This window comes from Glossina fuscipes, unplaced genomic scaffold (genome assembly GCF_014805625.2).
Source record: "Glossina fuscipes isolate IAEA_lab_2018 unplaced genomic scaffold, Yale_Gfus_2 26, whole genome shotgun sequence".
NCBI classification, from domain to species: domain Eukaryota; kingdom Metazoa; phylum Arthropoda; class Insecta; order Diptera; family Glossinidae; genus Glossina; species Glossina fuscipes.
This window is the reverse complement of record NW_023998421.1, coordinates 4086690-4101491: the sequence shown is the minus strand read 5'-3', so window position 1 is coordinate 4101491 and position 14802 is coordinate 4086690.

Genomic DNA, 14802 nt, shown 5'->3' with positions numbered 1-14802 from the left:
CGAGTAGATAAAACTCTCAACTAGAAGTCAACGTTCGTGGTTTTAAGAACCAGTTTAGTTAAATCTTTATCCCCTCCTTATTTCTTTCTAACCATCACCGTTTCACACTTATAGGGTATATCGCCTGACTGAAAAGGTTAAGAAAGTGCCCAGAAAGAAGGCAAACTGTATCCGTCCGTAAGATAGGAACTTCTTGCTTACCTGATGAAAAGCCTTTCCAGAAGCGTGCACTTTGTACGAGAATATTGCTTACATTTTATCAAAAATCTAGACTCCATGAATTTTTTCTATCAACTAATTTTAAATTATCTCTTATGGCCGGAAATATGACTTTGACTTCATGAAAGCTCAATTACCTAATCTTTAATTGTCTCCTTTGTCCGAAAATACGGCTTACATTTTATAAAAAGACGACCATATATTGTTGAATTAATTTCGACATTTTTATGTAAGCAATTGCTAAGTAGCCATGGAAATATGCGAATCGAATTGATTGTTATAAGCTATTCAAGTAAGATTTATTTTGTAGAAAATGAACTTTGATGAAGCGAAAAGTCCGCTATCTATACAGCATTTAATTGAAAGTAAACTTGAAATATCGTTGAAGAGTAAATGCAACAAAAATTTGCATTATTGAAGCTAGCAACGATTGCCAGTGATTTTGAGGTTGTCGGTCTTTCGCGGCATCTATCGATTTGTTTTCGACTTTCTTATAGTATGTTTTTTCTCAAACCACTGAGAGGACTGCTTATATTCGTTCCGTGAAAAACCTTCTAACGTCCAAATGGAAATTTGATCCACTGAAATCTTGAGCCAATCTAGACGTGTCCGACCGTCTGTTTACTCTTTTCCATAATATTCCGATGGTATAAAACTAAGTAACTAAGTTTGCGGCTTGAACTGGGAACACAACTTGTTACTAAAGCAAAAAAACGACAAAATTTTCCTGGTACGCTCTATGAGTGCACTTACAGCCCTTGTATAAGAAGGAGAAAAGACGACCATGTTTATGCAACATTTCGTGTTTTTTTTTTCGGGCAAACATAATTTTCTTATTTTTTACTGCCTTTTTTTTTATTTCTTACTAACTACCTATAAGTACTTATAAAACAAATGTATAAATGCATATAACATTTTCTGTTAAGAAGAGCTAATAATTTAAATATATTCGAATGAAGTAAATGTTGTACAAACGATGTAATATTTATCACCTTCGGTAGTTCTGTATGTCTAATGAAATTTTGTAAAAATTTTTTCTAAGCTGAATAATTGCAAAGTCATCAATAAATAAGAATTTTAATAGGAGTTCATTAGTAATTTGCCCGTAGGCTGAGAGTATTTACGATTCGTTGCAATTCAAATGAATGTTTTTATTTGTTCAATTTTTGCTGTCATTAAAGACTAGCACACCGTCTCTTTTTCGTGGGTTATTATTATAAATAAGAAAAACCGAAAAAAATAAAAAAGACAACAGCAGTCTTTCCCATTATCATCAACCACGCAATGATTCATCAGCTTTATTTAATTTTATTTTCTTAAAGTTAAGCTTGTAATAATAGTTTTTTTTTTTTTTACTCCTCTTTGTTTATATTGTTTCCATATCTGCATACAAAAAAAAAAAAAAAAAAAAAAAAAAAAAAAGCCAACGAAAATTTACAAAAGATTTACTACAAGTTTAAGACTAATTTGCATAAGTTTTGTTAACTTAAAACTACATATATCACATCATAAATTAAATAATACAAAGTGAAATAAAAGCATAAGAAAATGAATATATATATATATATATTTTTTTTTATGAAAAAATAAAAATAAAAAGAAATCACACTAAAAACATTCACAATACGCTGGAATGAATGTGTTTGTGCACATGTGCGTTTAAGTGTAAAACCGAACTTGTCTCATAAGCACGCGTGTGCTGCGTTTATACGAACGTCCGCGTAAGAGATGCTGGTTTACAGCTCGTAAAAGAAATTCTGCTATTTTTGTGCGCGTACACATACGTGTCAAATGTTGGAACGTGTGCATATGTCGTATTTATTGTTTTGTGTTTGTATTCGATTTTTCCAATCGTCGTCGTTCGCTGTTGTTCTCTAAGCTCCCCGTCCTTTTAGAGTGTTGAATTAATGTATTGCTTAGATAAGTTTGCAAGGTTGACGATATATTCGTATATTTCTTTTCTTATTAAATTAAAAAAGAAAAATTATATACGTATTTAGATTACGTGCACTTATGAAGATCCATATTAAGGTTAAGCAAGTTTGTTTCTTCAGTCGTTTGATTTAAACGAAACTCTCTTTTTTTTACTCTTTATAAGTGCTGCATATATATACACATACATGTGTATGTGTATGTACATATAAGAGGGTAAATCCAAAAGCCAGATGTTTTTACCTGCATATATGTATAATAATTCGTTGAGAATAACTGTTTAGCAACTTTTCCACTCCTTTGTATTGTAAAGACGCGGTTCATAGCAGGGACTTGGCAAAAGACCCGCATACGTATTCATTCACATTTATATAAGAAGCTAAAATTGTGTACTCTTAGATTACAGAGTCCCCTCCATCCATTCAACTATTAGTTAATCCATAAAATATTAAACTTGGTATGAACGCAAAGATTATATGAGTTTTTTTTAATTACTTTGAGAACTCGTTGTTTTAAGTTCAGCGTTGAAAGAAGGAAGTAAAATGCTATTTACTCATTCTACTAATCAGTAATATTCCTCAAAGATCATATACATTCCGGATCAATGTAAGATACTACCGCGATTCAGAAATCCTCGCTCTATTCCATCCATGTTGGAGCGCACGCTTTCGCAAATATTGAGGTCCTTTCCTGTTTCTTCACCACACCTGCCATCTAATTTATGCTGCGTAATACATTAGGACGCATATTTTTATAAAATGTTAGCTAGAATTTAGTATTTTAAACTTCAACAATACCTCAATTGGCCATATACTCGAAGCGAGGAAAGTCAGGGGCGTAGGTAAAGCGTAAAACGGTGTCCAAAATACTTAACTGCGGCCAATATCCGCACAATTTACACTACCTACATCTATCCAAAATTAGAGTATGACTTACATGTGTATCAGGAGTCTCCAAGTCGTGCTTGCAGACCCTCGACTGCATACAGCGAAACGCTTAGATACTCATAAATGGTGAAGATATATCTAAAACTCTTGATACCCTGCAGCATCGTCATGGTGGACCGGCCCCCCCCCCCCCCCCCGCTTTAATGTGCTTATGTATAGATAGATCATGGGCAAGTGTGCTACAGAAACAACAAGAACTCGTCCATCAATCCATCAAGCGCTTTAATAGAGCTAGATGGCTTTCTTCGCTTTTCTTTCCAAACCTCCTCGGCATGCTTGGGCGCCTTGTCGTTTTTTGACTGCACTGCTCATATCAGGAACAACCTACCAGCAGTGACCTTTTCCTTCTTGCGTGATATTTTCACGCTTAAGTGAACTAAGAACTGGAAAAAAGTTTTCTGCCAATCACTGTTCTGACATAAAAGCCTAAGGTATTTAAAAAAAGAAACGAATTTTGATACACATTAAAATTTTAAGCGCCACAGCTACGCATTTAAAAAATATGATCGGGAAAAAGTATTACGTAAAATATGTCCACATTGGGTATCACTTCTCTACTCTTCGCCACAAATTTTCACATCAGATATGCAACAGAATGGGAGAATGCTTATATAATATAGAGTAGTACGTTAAGAGAGATACGCGAGACTTGGAAAGTAAACCGTAAGAATCGACAACTAAGCCCAATCGAAGAATACATTAAAATATTTTCGAATATGGAACTCTTTACGGAAATGTCCATTCAAAGATATGCTTCATATTTTAATTAGCATTGAATATGAGCTAAACATCTAATTTTTAAAAAATTATAAAAAAGGTATAAATGTTTTTAAAACAAAGAATAATGAAAGCTTTCCCATCTAATGGCTTTCTTATTGTATTTTCATTCGAACTAGATATATTGTACGTTGCTGCTCCTAAATAGTTTCTTTGCGTGTAAGAGTGAGAGAGACATTTTACTAAAAGAGGACTTAAATTCCGATCGTTGCAGCTTTGCACCCAAAAACACAACAATTTTCAGATAAATTGTACTTCGTAAATTCTCTAACGGAGCCCATAAGAGTAAATTGGATACTCACTTTGCCTTCAGGAAATATTTCTATTGGCATTATTGCTCACCCCACTTGTACATGTAAGCTTTGAGGATTTTTCCAAAGCTTGGCAAACATAGCTTAAGTCTATTACTTGCTCTATAGCGAGTATAGAAAATTATAATGTTCCCAAAAAATGCGCGATATTGCAAAGCTTTTGTACTGCTTTGACTTTAGTTTAACTTATAAACTTTGCTCGTAAATGTATTTTATATCCGAAATCAATTGATAACCAAATTAAGTTAAAGACTCTACTACGTTAGAATTTTTATCATTAAAAACCCACACATCAAATGCATAAATTTGTATACATGTTACAGTTAAGCATTCAATGTTTAACAACTGCAACCAATAAAGTGAAAAAGAAATGCTATGCCGTACGTATTCACAGAGCTCCTGGCGCGAACATTTTTCAGTTTACATAGTTATGGCTTAAAAATATTTTGCTTTGATTTTTTTTTTTTTGCTCTTAACGAAAACACTTATTATCGGTAGTTTTTTAATAAAAACTAAAAGAAAATTGAAAAAAAAAGTACAAGTAAAATAAAGCTCTATGCTTCATGAAAATCCTTAGACGTGTGTGTGTGTGGTGAGGTCTAAAAATTGTGATTAGAGTGAATTGATTGAAATTTGGTCCAGTTGATTATTACTTTCATGGACCAACTGTCAGTATAAACTATTAAAAATCACACCTATTTACGGACTTGCTTCAGGAGCTTCATATAGCAAAGGATACGCTATAAAAATACATTTTTTTTCTTAGGGTTATCTTATTGCGAGCAGATAATATAAATAACACTGTGTTTAATTTTATCTACTGCATTAACCCAGATACCTAACAAAGTTCAGCTTCTTAGGTCAAGCTTTACCAGTAAGATCCAGAAATAGGCCACCGGAGAGATGAACGAACGAACTTAAATACAACGCTTCACAATTTCATGTTAACCAAAATTATTTATACCTTTTTTCTTAACGACCTTGATTTTTCGATGTTACGAATGGAATAAAAGAATGAATATATCTTTATTTTCTGACGATAACTATATAAATATTAAATACTTATAAAGTGGTAGCTGTATAGTGTGTTATGTTTATACACGTATGTAAATACTCTGAAAATAAGAAATTAATCTTGACAGCGTCGGTTGAGTGAGAGCAAATTAATGGTAAACAAGTATGATTTTCCTTTTACAGTTTTATAGTGTTTTCGTATAGTAAATATATATGTATAAGAAAGAGACTGGGGGTGTTTAAGTGAATAGATTTTATTAGGCGAACGATAAAAGTTACTCAAAAAAGCAAGAACATAAATATATCCTCATATATGTACATACATGCATGTGTATATTTGATGGCAGCGGTTGCTTTTTTTTTTTTTTTTGTTGCTCTTTATCTAAATGATTTAACTAAACTAAGCCAAAAGGTTCAGTAAGTAAATGGCCTAAAGTAGTTTTGAATTTTGAAAATATACCAAACCCATACTAAACCAAGGCATAGAGTGCTTTTGATTATTATCATCATTATTATCAAAAATATTAGAGGTTTTTGAAAGTTTTTTCTCTTTTGCTATACCTTTGCTTCTATACAACTTTTATGAGAGTGCCTTGGATTTGTTTTCATTACGTGAAGATTTCTTAGAAACCTTAGTGTTTTTTTCTTTACATCGATTTAAAATTTTAAAGCTGACAAAAAAGAAAAAATGAAACTCAACCAACATCATTTAATTCATGGAATTTTGTTTGCATCCTTTTTAGATATCGAAGTTGTCGTCGTCGCTCATTTAAGTTTGTTTTTTTTTTTTAATGTTTTTTTTATATTTATTTGCAAGATTTTTCGGTGATGCTTTCTTTCTTCTTTTCTTCCTTTGGGCTCACTTTGTAGTGTTCTCTAATACGCTTTAATTGTTGTTTGCATTTATTTCGGTTGTTGGTTTTGTTGTTTTGATCCTCACACCGTATTCCTCTTCTCCCGCCTATTCGCATCTGTGTCGGTGCGTCTGGATTCTTTTCTTTTTACGGAATCTTGCTTTAAAGCATTTCTTTTTTGGTTTTTGACAAATTTCAAATGTCGTGTGATGTGTTCTTTTGCTCTTCGAACATCATTTGGAATCGTTTAATTTTTGATGTTAGCATTCGGAAGAAAAAGCAAAACAAAAAAAAAAAAAAACAACAAAAAAAAGAATGCAAAACATAAAAAATTCATTGAAGGTCCCTAAAAAATGATCGATAATGTGCCTTAAGAATGAAGGCATCGAAATTTTATTGTTTGTCGCTGTTTTCTTTCTTTCTTTTTTTTTTTGTTTTCTTCTTACAGCGCTAAGCAGGTATTAAGTTTGAGAGTTGATTTCATTAATTATTGTTAAACGCTTTGAAACTCAGTGATTTTCTCTGTTAATTATTTTTAACCGAAAAAGGTAAGTAAAAAATTTGCTAAAATTGTTACATAATGACGGCGATGTAGTTAACCATAATAAATTTTTATAATTTAAATGTTTCTTATACCACCATCGATAAACATCCGTGTATATGCATGCATTTTAATATACAAAGCTAACGCAAGTAGAACTCCAAAAACTTCTTGTGCTTTTTAGAACAACTAGAATAAGAAAGGAAAACGTTCATATAATCTTCATTTAGCTTTTTTTAAATATCTCGAGCCAAATAGGACGATTTTCTCTACGGCGAACTTTTAGATGATTGAAGCTTTGCTTTCAATGTAGAGTATGTATGTACTCTACATTAGTTGTATTACGATTTGATTTTCTAATGTTGAAAGTTGCTTTCTTACATTTTCATTGTCAAAACTGGCATTTGCATCTTCCACAGATGAACAACATATATCTCCTTAAAAAAGAATTTATTTATTAACGCTATCGAGTGACGATTTTGCACTATTTTCGACGAGAACTGAATCATTAACAATTTTCTAATTTTCCCATTCTGCCATTTGCTGATAAAATGCCCCAGGGAAGTTATTGCTCTGCTTTCGTTTAGAGGAAGGAAGTTATGGGAGACCATTCAAGATAGCCTATAATGTACGAACTGATAATGCAAAGTGTTCATATGGTCAAAAATAAAATTTAAATTTTGTTAGACGTCAGGATAATTATTGTATAATACATTAAAAGTTAAGGCTGGCTCGAAGTCTCGTATCACAAACTCTAACGTGCCCATACAAAACGGCAGAAATTCAATCATGTGATTTCAAAGATCGTATATTTTTCATGAAAAAGCAAACCCAATGATTGAAATATTTTTACACAAAATGTTGTATCTTTTTCCCAAAAGGGTGAACACAGTCGTGGCAAATAATTACTTCTCAAAAGGTTTCTGACAAGAAGGAAATCGAACGAGGGCAATCGCGAATTGCATTCTGCACTACAATTCTGCGAGCTCCTACACATTAAGAAAGCAAATAACTTATCCCTCTTATCAAGAAACAGCAGACTGAAAGAAAGAAATGACAGCTGAAAGGAAAGAAAATGGAGTAAAAGGAATTCCCGTAAGGGACTGATTGAACAATCCTATCAATACATAGTCACACAAAAATGCTTTCAATGTAAAAGGTCTGTGAGCGTTATAAGAGAGAGTGTAATGAGTACTTTTCTAAGCTCGCTCAGAACCATAGTAATTAATATGTTCTAAGCTTTAAATTTGGTAGATGGGTTGATTATGATGTATGTGAATCATATTCAAATGAATTTGAAAAGTTTCAACGCTCATTCTTACCCAAAATATACAAAGAAAGTTATCAAGTGTTGACGTTCATAAAGAAGTTAATACTTTTTATATCGGAGGACACTGTTTCATTATCGTAGACCGACATTTTTTCAGAATAGGTTCTGTTGGTTTAACACAATTAAATCGAAAATTTGTTCAAAATATAAAGTTTTCACTATCCTATACCACTTGCGGGGCAAGTGTTATTAAGTTTGTGCTAAGCAACTAGAAGGATTTGGAAGAGATCCACTTTTTACTATTCCAATCGATTCAGAATCACTTTTGTATCCATCTAAGATTGTTTTTGCGCCTACCTATCTGCCCATCTGTCCGTTTGTCTGTTTTGTTTCCTTGTGTTTACCTTACAGCCTCAATTTTTGAGATATTTTTTGAAATTTGCCACATCGACATGTTCTGGTTCGAGGGCGAACAGCATCGAAAATGGGCCGGATCGGACAGCTTTTTCGACCGCTTATTTTAAAAAGTCTTTATATGAATAACTGTAGGCTTATGTAGGGTATTTAATGCGCGGCTGTGGTTGACTACAGTTTCTTTTGCTTGTTTTCATATATAAATCTATAGATCTTATGTGAATGCCTAATAAAGCAATGGAAAATGTTTTCATACAAAAATAATTGATTAACATTTTTCGATTTTCAAAAGATATTTCACATTTCATCAAGTCACGGTGTAATATGTAATTGAATTTAAACATTTAGTTGTTAATTTGTTTCTTTTCTTTTGCACATTCCTTTACATATAAAATGATAGTACAATGTTGATAACATAATCAATTTAATTTTCAGCGTAAAATGTTTTGACAGGAAAGGTCTTTTAAAAAGGGAATGAAAAGTGAACAGTTTTTTATGAAAAAACGAAAATTTTCATTTTATTCTCACTTATTATTATCAGTGTAACTGCAAAGCCATAGCTACGAAATACATAATTAACATTTGTAAGAGACGTTTTAACACATGTATACGCACAATTCGATTGCAGAGCTTCTGATATAATCGCCTTGTTTTATAAAATCCCTAATAATATCATTTTATGCCACAAACTAAAGCGATTTACCTGTTAAAAAATGTGGTCAATTTTTTCGTTCTAAACGTATTCACGGAATCATCAAAATATTTAAAAGTGAAAAATTTACACTACGCCGAAATATACGAGCATTATAATACACCTTAAATTATTAGAATAATTCCAGTATAAGAATAAAGTTCTTATGGTTCTTTGGAAGCTCAATCAATAGAAAGTAAATATCAGGTTGTAAATGGTAGAATTTTCTTATTCTATTATCCTGTTCTTCTTATCCGATGAAAGAAACCGTAATGGTCTTTAAGTGATCAAGTTCCAGTTAGTCATAAAACCCATTAATTTCTAAGACCCATTTACAGTTTATGTGATATATATAGCCGACCGTTCATTATTATCAAAAAAATGCCCGAAGACATCACAGTCATCTTATCAATAAGCAAAGTACAAGACCCGAGAAAGTAAACGGTCCAAGCAGACAAGAAGTTCAGCATGGCGGTTGGTAATTCTATCTATAAGTGAATTTTTGAAGAAGAGGTTTGAAGAGCTCTACGGTAAGCGTATGTGTAAACTATAGCGTTGTCGCTTAAAACCACGTTCGTCGATACTGACATATTTATATTTTTCTGTAGCTTACAAACAAAAATTTCTTATCTTCGCCCTAACGTTTTACTGCTAATGGTATTCCAATATCAAGTTGTTCACGACTTTAGTTTTCGCGGATTGTTTTCACGGTTTGCTATCCAACTCTTCGTAGACGTTCCCAAGAAAAACGGACGTTAGGAAGCTTGGCGAAGACCATATAATTTTAAAGAAAATTGCAGTTCCCTACCTCTATACCTTCGGTTTCACAGCACATTATGTAAGTTCGTCGCACTTTGTTCTCGAAATTTATCTAACTTGGGGGGTGCAAACAGAACTTCCTTTCTACTTTTCGGTTTCTTTGATCTTTACGGGTTTCCATGAATGAATTTTGATTGGTTAGCTTCCAAAATTTGATAGATAATGTTTCTCGTGGCCTAGATTATATATAGATTTATATATAGATTTATTTATATCGGTTATGAGATAGTGGTCGCCTCACGAATCGAAAAACAACATTTTCAACATGGAAACTTGGTATTTTTGCTTAAAGAAAAGTCTACATAATAATGGATTGTAAAAAGTCGAAAACGATTACTGACTTTCTTCGAATCGTGGTCACGCTTAACATCAGCCGCTCAGCTCAGTTTGAATGTGCTCCAAAGGTCTGCATGAAGGGCGTTGTTAAGAAGGGCAAGCCGTCCGCAATTTCGAGTCCGAAGCAGTTTTCCTTAAATGTAAGAAAATGATTGACTTAAGTTGACACTATTTTTACCTCATCTGATTGAAGGTAGTGAACTAATATAGACGCATCTGATTTTGCCATAAAAGCTCTTATTGTCGTCCATTCACTCTTTATCAGCATCCATTGACCATACACGTTTATCCGATGAGTCATTTTTGATGTAACAAAATGAAAGATATATATATATTTTGTGCGTGTCCACCTTTTGGTTGGTTAACGAGTTAAAATCGCTAAGTTGTCATCATTGTAACAAGCAGTCATATAAAATACGAAATGATTTATGAACGTATGTGCGTTATGGTTGCTTGATGCCGTTTATTGTATGGACGGCGATGATAATGTACAAATCGTGTACAAATCTGTAATTAACAATTTAACAAAAATCGCGTCTTAATTGATGTTATGATCTTTATAAATTAATAACATCAATAGATAAACATGTTAATTAAATACCTTTTAACGGTAAGTTTTTGAATGAATGAAAACTGAAACTGTGAAAGAAATATGTTCATTAAATTTTAACGGAAAATGTGTAGATAAGTAATGCTTGTAAGTTATGTCGAATCATGTGTGGTTTAAGGCTAATAATGAATACCAAGTCATTTAAAACTTAATTATCTGTTACTCATAAAATAAAACAGTGATGCAAATTTTGAATACTCGCCACCTCACCCCTTTCAATGATCATATGCAAGAGATCCAACGTTTTTTCTCATTTGTGTGGCGTACTAGTTGTTTGATCGGAGCTGTTTGATTTCGTGCAGCATCTTTTTTATTTCCTCAAGGCATATAAATTGTAATATCTTCTTCAAGTGTATCTTGTTCTTAGGCTTTAATGTTTTAATATGTGCGTTATCCATATTTAAAGTTTCATCTTTAGCCTCCAAGGACTTCGTGTCAGAATTCCGCGTAGTGTTTAAACTTTTGTAGTGATGAGAATTTCGAAAACAAGCGACAAATAGCCTGAAGTTCAAACGACCAGCGTTAAGGTGACTTAAAATCTCAAGCAGAACAAAAATACATATACTGAACCCTTTTGGTCGCATATTTGTAAAAGCTTTGGCATGTATCTACCCTTTGGTGGAGAGTATAAAACCTCTAGAGTTCTGGTTGCCGTTGTATCAATTGGCCGGTTGAGACAATTTGTGGGTCTGAAATTCAAGTGTCTCTGCTGAACATTTGAATCAAGTTTTCAACAATTTAATAACAAACGAAGGAATAATTTTGGAGCCGATAGCCACGGGCAACAATATTGAGAAGACTTTGAAAATAAGAAGAAATTCTACAGTCTGCGGTAAAGGGAAATAATACTTTGCGCTTGACAGCGTTGGAATTTCTTCACGCCTTTTGAATTTTAATAAACTCAATAATATATGCAAAACTACTCGTGGACATAATTTTTGGGGTTTTTTTGGATGAGATAATGTGAGCTTACTAGCCAATAGCTGCCTCAATGGACTTGCCTCACTTTTAAAATTACTGAATAATCGTGATCGGGGATTAAAGGGACCATCCTTTTTTGATTAATAATAAACATTTATAATTTTGTATAAACATTTATTGAGTTGATAAAAACTTTTATTCAAATCATATTTAAAACCAAAAGTTTTTAAAATTTTTTTGGCACTTTCCTTTCGTAGCCAGATTGCGAGTAGTTGCATATAGAAATTGTAATCCGCAAAGTTTCAATTTTCATTCATATGCAAACTTCATATGTAAAACTTACCTAATTTTATCTAACTTTTTTTCCCATTATTGTGCTTGACTTTTCTCGTTTTTTGGGTATAGGTAACCTTGATTTCTTCTCCCTCTCTCCCTAGCTGATGCTGCACTATATAGTTCAAATATTCTTCGTCATTTATTGAGTTTTTCGGAATCATTTTAATCCGAATTGTCTTCACATGCAAATTCCGATTCCAAGATTCTTGTTTCATTACCGATTGTCATGGGTTCTGTTTCTCCAAAGATTATAAAAATGACACCTTTACTTGCAAATTAATTGCGAATAAACTTGCGCCACTTTCAAAACAAATGTACAATAGCTGTTCTGTACTTCTATCTCCTAAATAATAGTGGAATTGGATTTCTTTGACTAAAAATTGTTTATAGATAAAAAAATAAATATTAAATTCTATCTACAATTATCATTATCGTCATTTTCGTCAAACATGAATATGCCCCGATTCAACTATTGAAAATAGGGCTTAGGATGGACTCGGCATAGTACAGCAATTAAACTACAATTCAAGAGAAATCCGTAGACTTAGTCCTCGGAGTGGTTGCTACACTAACAACACTGTATCGTACTGCTTTTCAAGAATTTGTAAGATCTGGGAGCTTCAGATAAAAATGTGGCCTAACGAAGACCACTGATAGATACGACCATTGTATAGACCGCGTATAACACCATGCCTAGCCGGATAGCCTAGGTAAGGTTTGTCTGCCCATACTTTCCTTCGTTAAGAGTAATATTGACAGGTGTATTCTTCTTAATTAATTGCAACCGTCTGCGGTGTGTCCGATGCAAGTGATTAACCGCTCTAACCTTATTATCGAGTAAGATAGTTTTTCATGACAAGCGTCGATAGGTCGAAGTGACCTTTGACAAGCCTAGATCAACTTTTGGGTTTTTCTAGATATTAGGTTGCCAAATCGATTCAGACAAATTACATCCTTTTATAACAATTTCCATTACAATGAAGTGATATGCAACCTTGTGGATCTTAAATTAGACAAACATCATTTATTGTGTTAACAGTTTACATTACTCTAAATCTCAAATTGGATTAAGCACTGTTGAATTGTGTCATTTGTTTCAGTCTCTCTAGAAGTACCTGAAATGCTTTAAGCCAGTTTCGAAAGAAGCCTGGAAAGACTAGATGACACAAAGACTTAATAGCGGTCGTTTATGGTTATCGAATAGAATGATAAATGTATTGGACTTCGTGATCTCAATATCGATAGACATTTACCGATGACATAAAGTGTGTGGGGAATACAAACACTTTCAAATACGTTCTCGAGTAAGATTAAATGAATTTTAATTTTCTGAGGGGTCAGTACACCCATGATAACCACATACTTATAATTTATTTACGTTTATTTCAGAGATGAACTTTGATTCTTTCTCTTTCTCTTTCTCTTTTTTTTTTTTCGTTTTGCAAGGCTATTATTGGCCATATAAATGTTTCTCATATAAGTTAGTTTTTACGAGTATATGTGTACTCTCGCATGCGTTTATGCCTATCTTAATACCTCACATCAGTACGGTAATATTTCATTGTAAAGTGCAACTAGAAATTATTTTTAATGAATTTCTTAAATTTAATTACTGCCGAAATTACTCAACCTTCTACACACAACTCTACTCACAGCTTCCGTTACTTATGAAACTGACGAAACGAAAGGCAAAGGCTCATACAAAGCTAACCAACTGTTAAGAACCGTAAGGCGACAAACGACATAGGAAAAAGAGGAAGAAGTAGAGGTGGGCAAGGTTAATATATATATATATACATATATACATATATATACATATATACATATATACATATATATACATATATACATATATACATATATATACATATATACATATATGTATATATAAATATATATATGTTTATATATATATATATAGAAGTTGTTTATACATGCATAAATTGTTTCACAGTGTATATATATGTATGTGTTTAAAATTTATGAAACATATGTATCACGGTCAGCTTAATTACTGGCTTTCAATTCAATTTTTACAAAACATTTTCACAAGAACTTTTGTACGAAAATTTTCACTCGGATATGCGCACACAATACAAAAGATTCTGAATCCCAGAAGTGGAATTCTCTGCCCTTCTCTTTCGAGTATCATAACAATGTTAAATAAAACCCTTAAGATGCGGTTTTGCTGTATTTGTGTGCGGTTATGTGGGACCATCTACGCATGTTAAGTATATCGGTAACGTTGTGTTTTCGTGAACGTAGGAAAAAATATGATGAATTTGTGCTTAGCATGCACAGGTTGTGCATTAGTTGTTGTTGGTGTTTCGTTTTTTTTTTTTTTTTTTTTTACTTTTACGTTGTATTGCGTTTGAAAGTTTTTGAGTTCAATTTTCGCCCATGACCAGAAAGAAACCAGAGCTCTCACCGCGATGAATTCTTTTATATTCTGCTTACTACACTAATGGATTTTTCTGTGCATATATAGACTCTGTCATACTCAATTTTTTATATATAAAATGTATTTTTTTTTTTTTTTTTTTTTTTTTTTTTTTGTTTTAAAACAAGATTTTTAAAGTTTGCAGCCTTTTTCCCCGAAAAGAGTTGAACTTTACGACAATAGAGGGGCATGACAATATGGAGAATGTGGTGTGTGCCTGTGTGTTTATTTAAAAGTATATTGAAACTTCTTTTAAAGTAAAACAGAAGCATTTAAAGATATTTTTGAAAGCATGCGCATTTCAATGCGATAAATACTTTTGACCAAACGCAAAACTCTACTTTAATGAGTTAGTTCGTCTGCTTGCAGG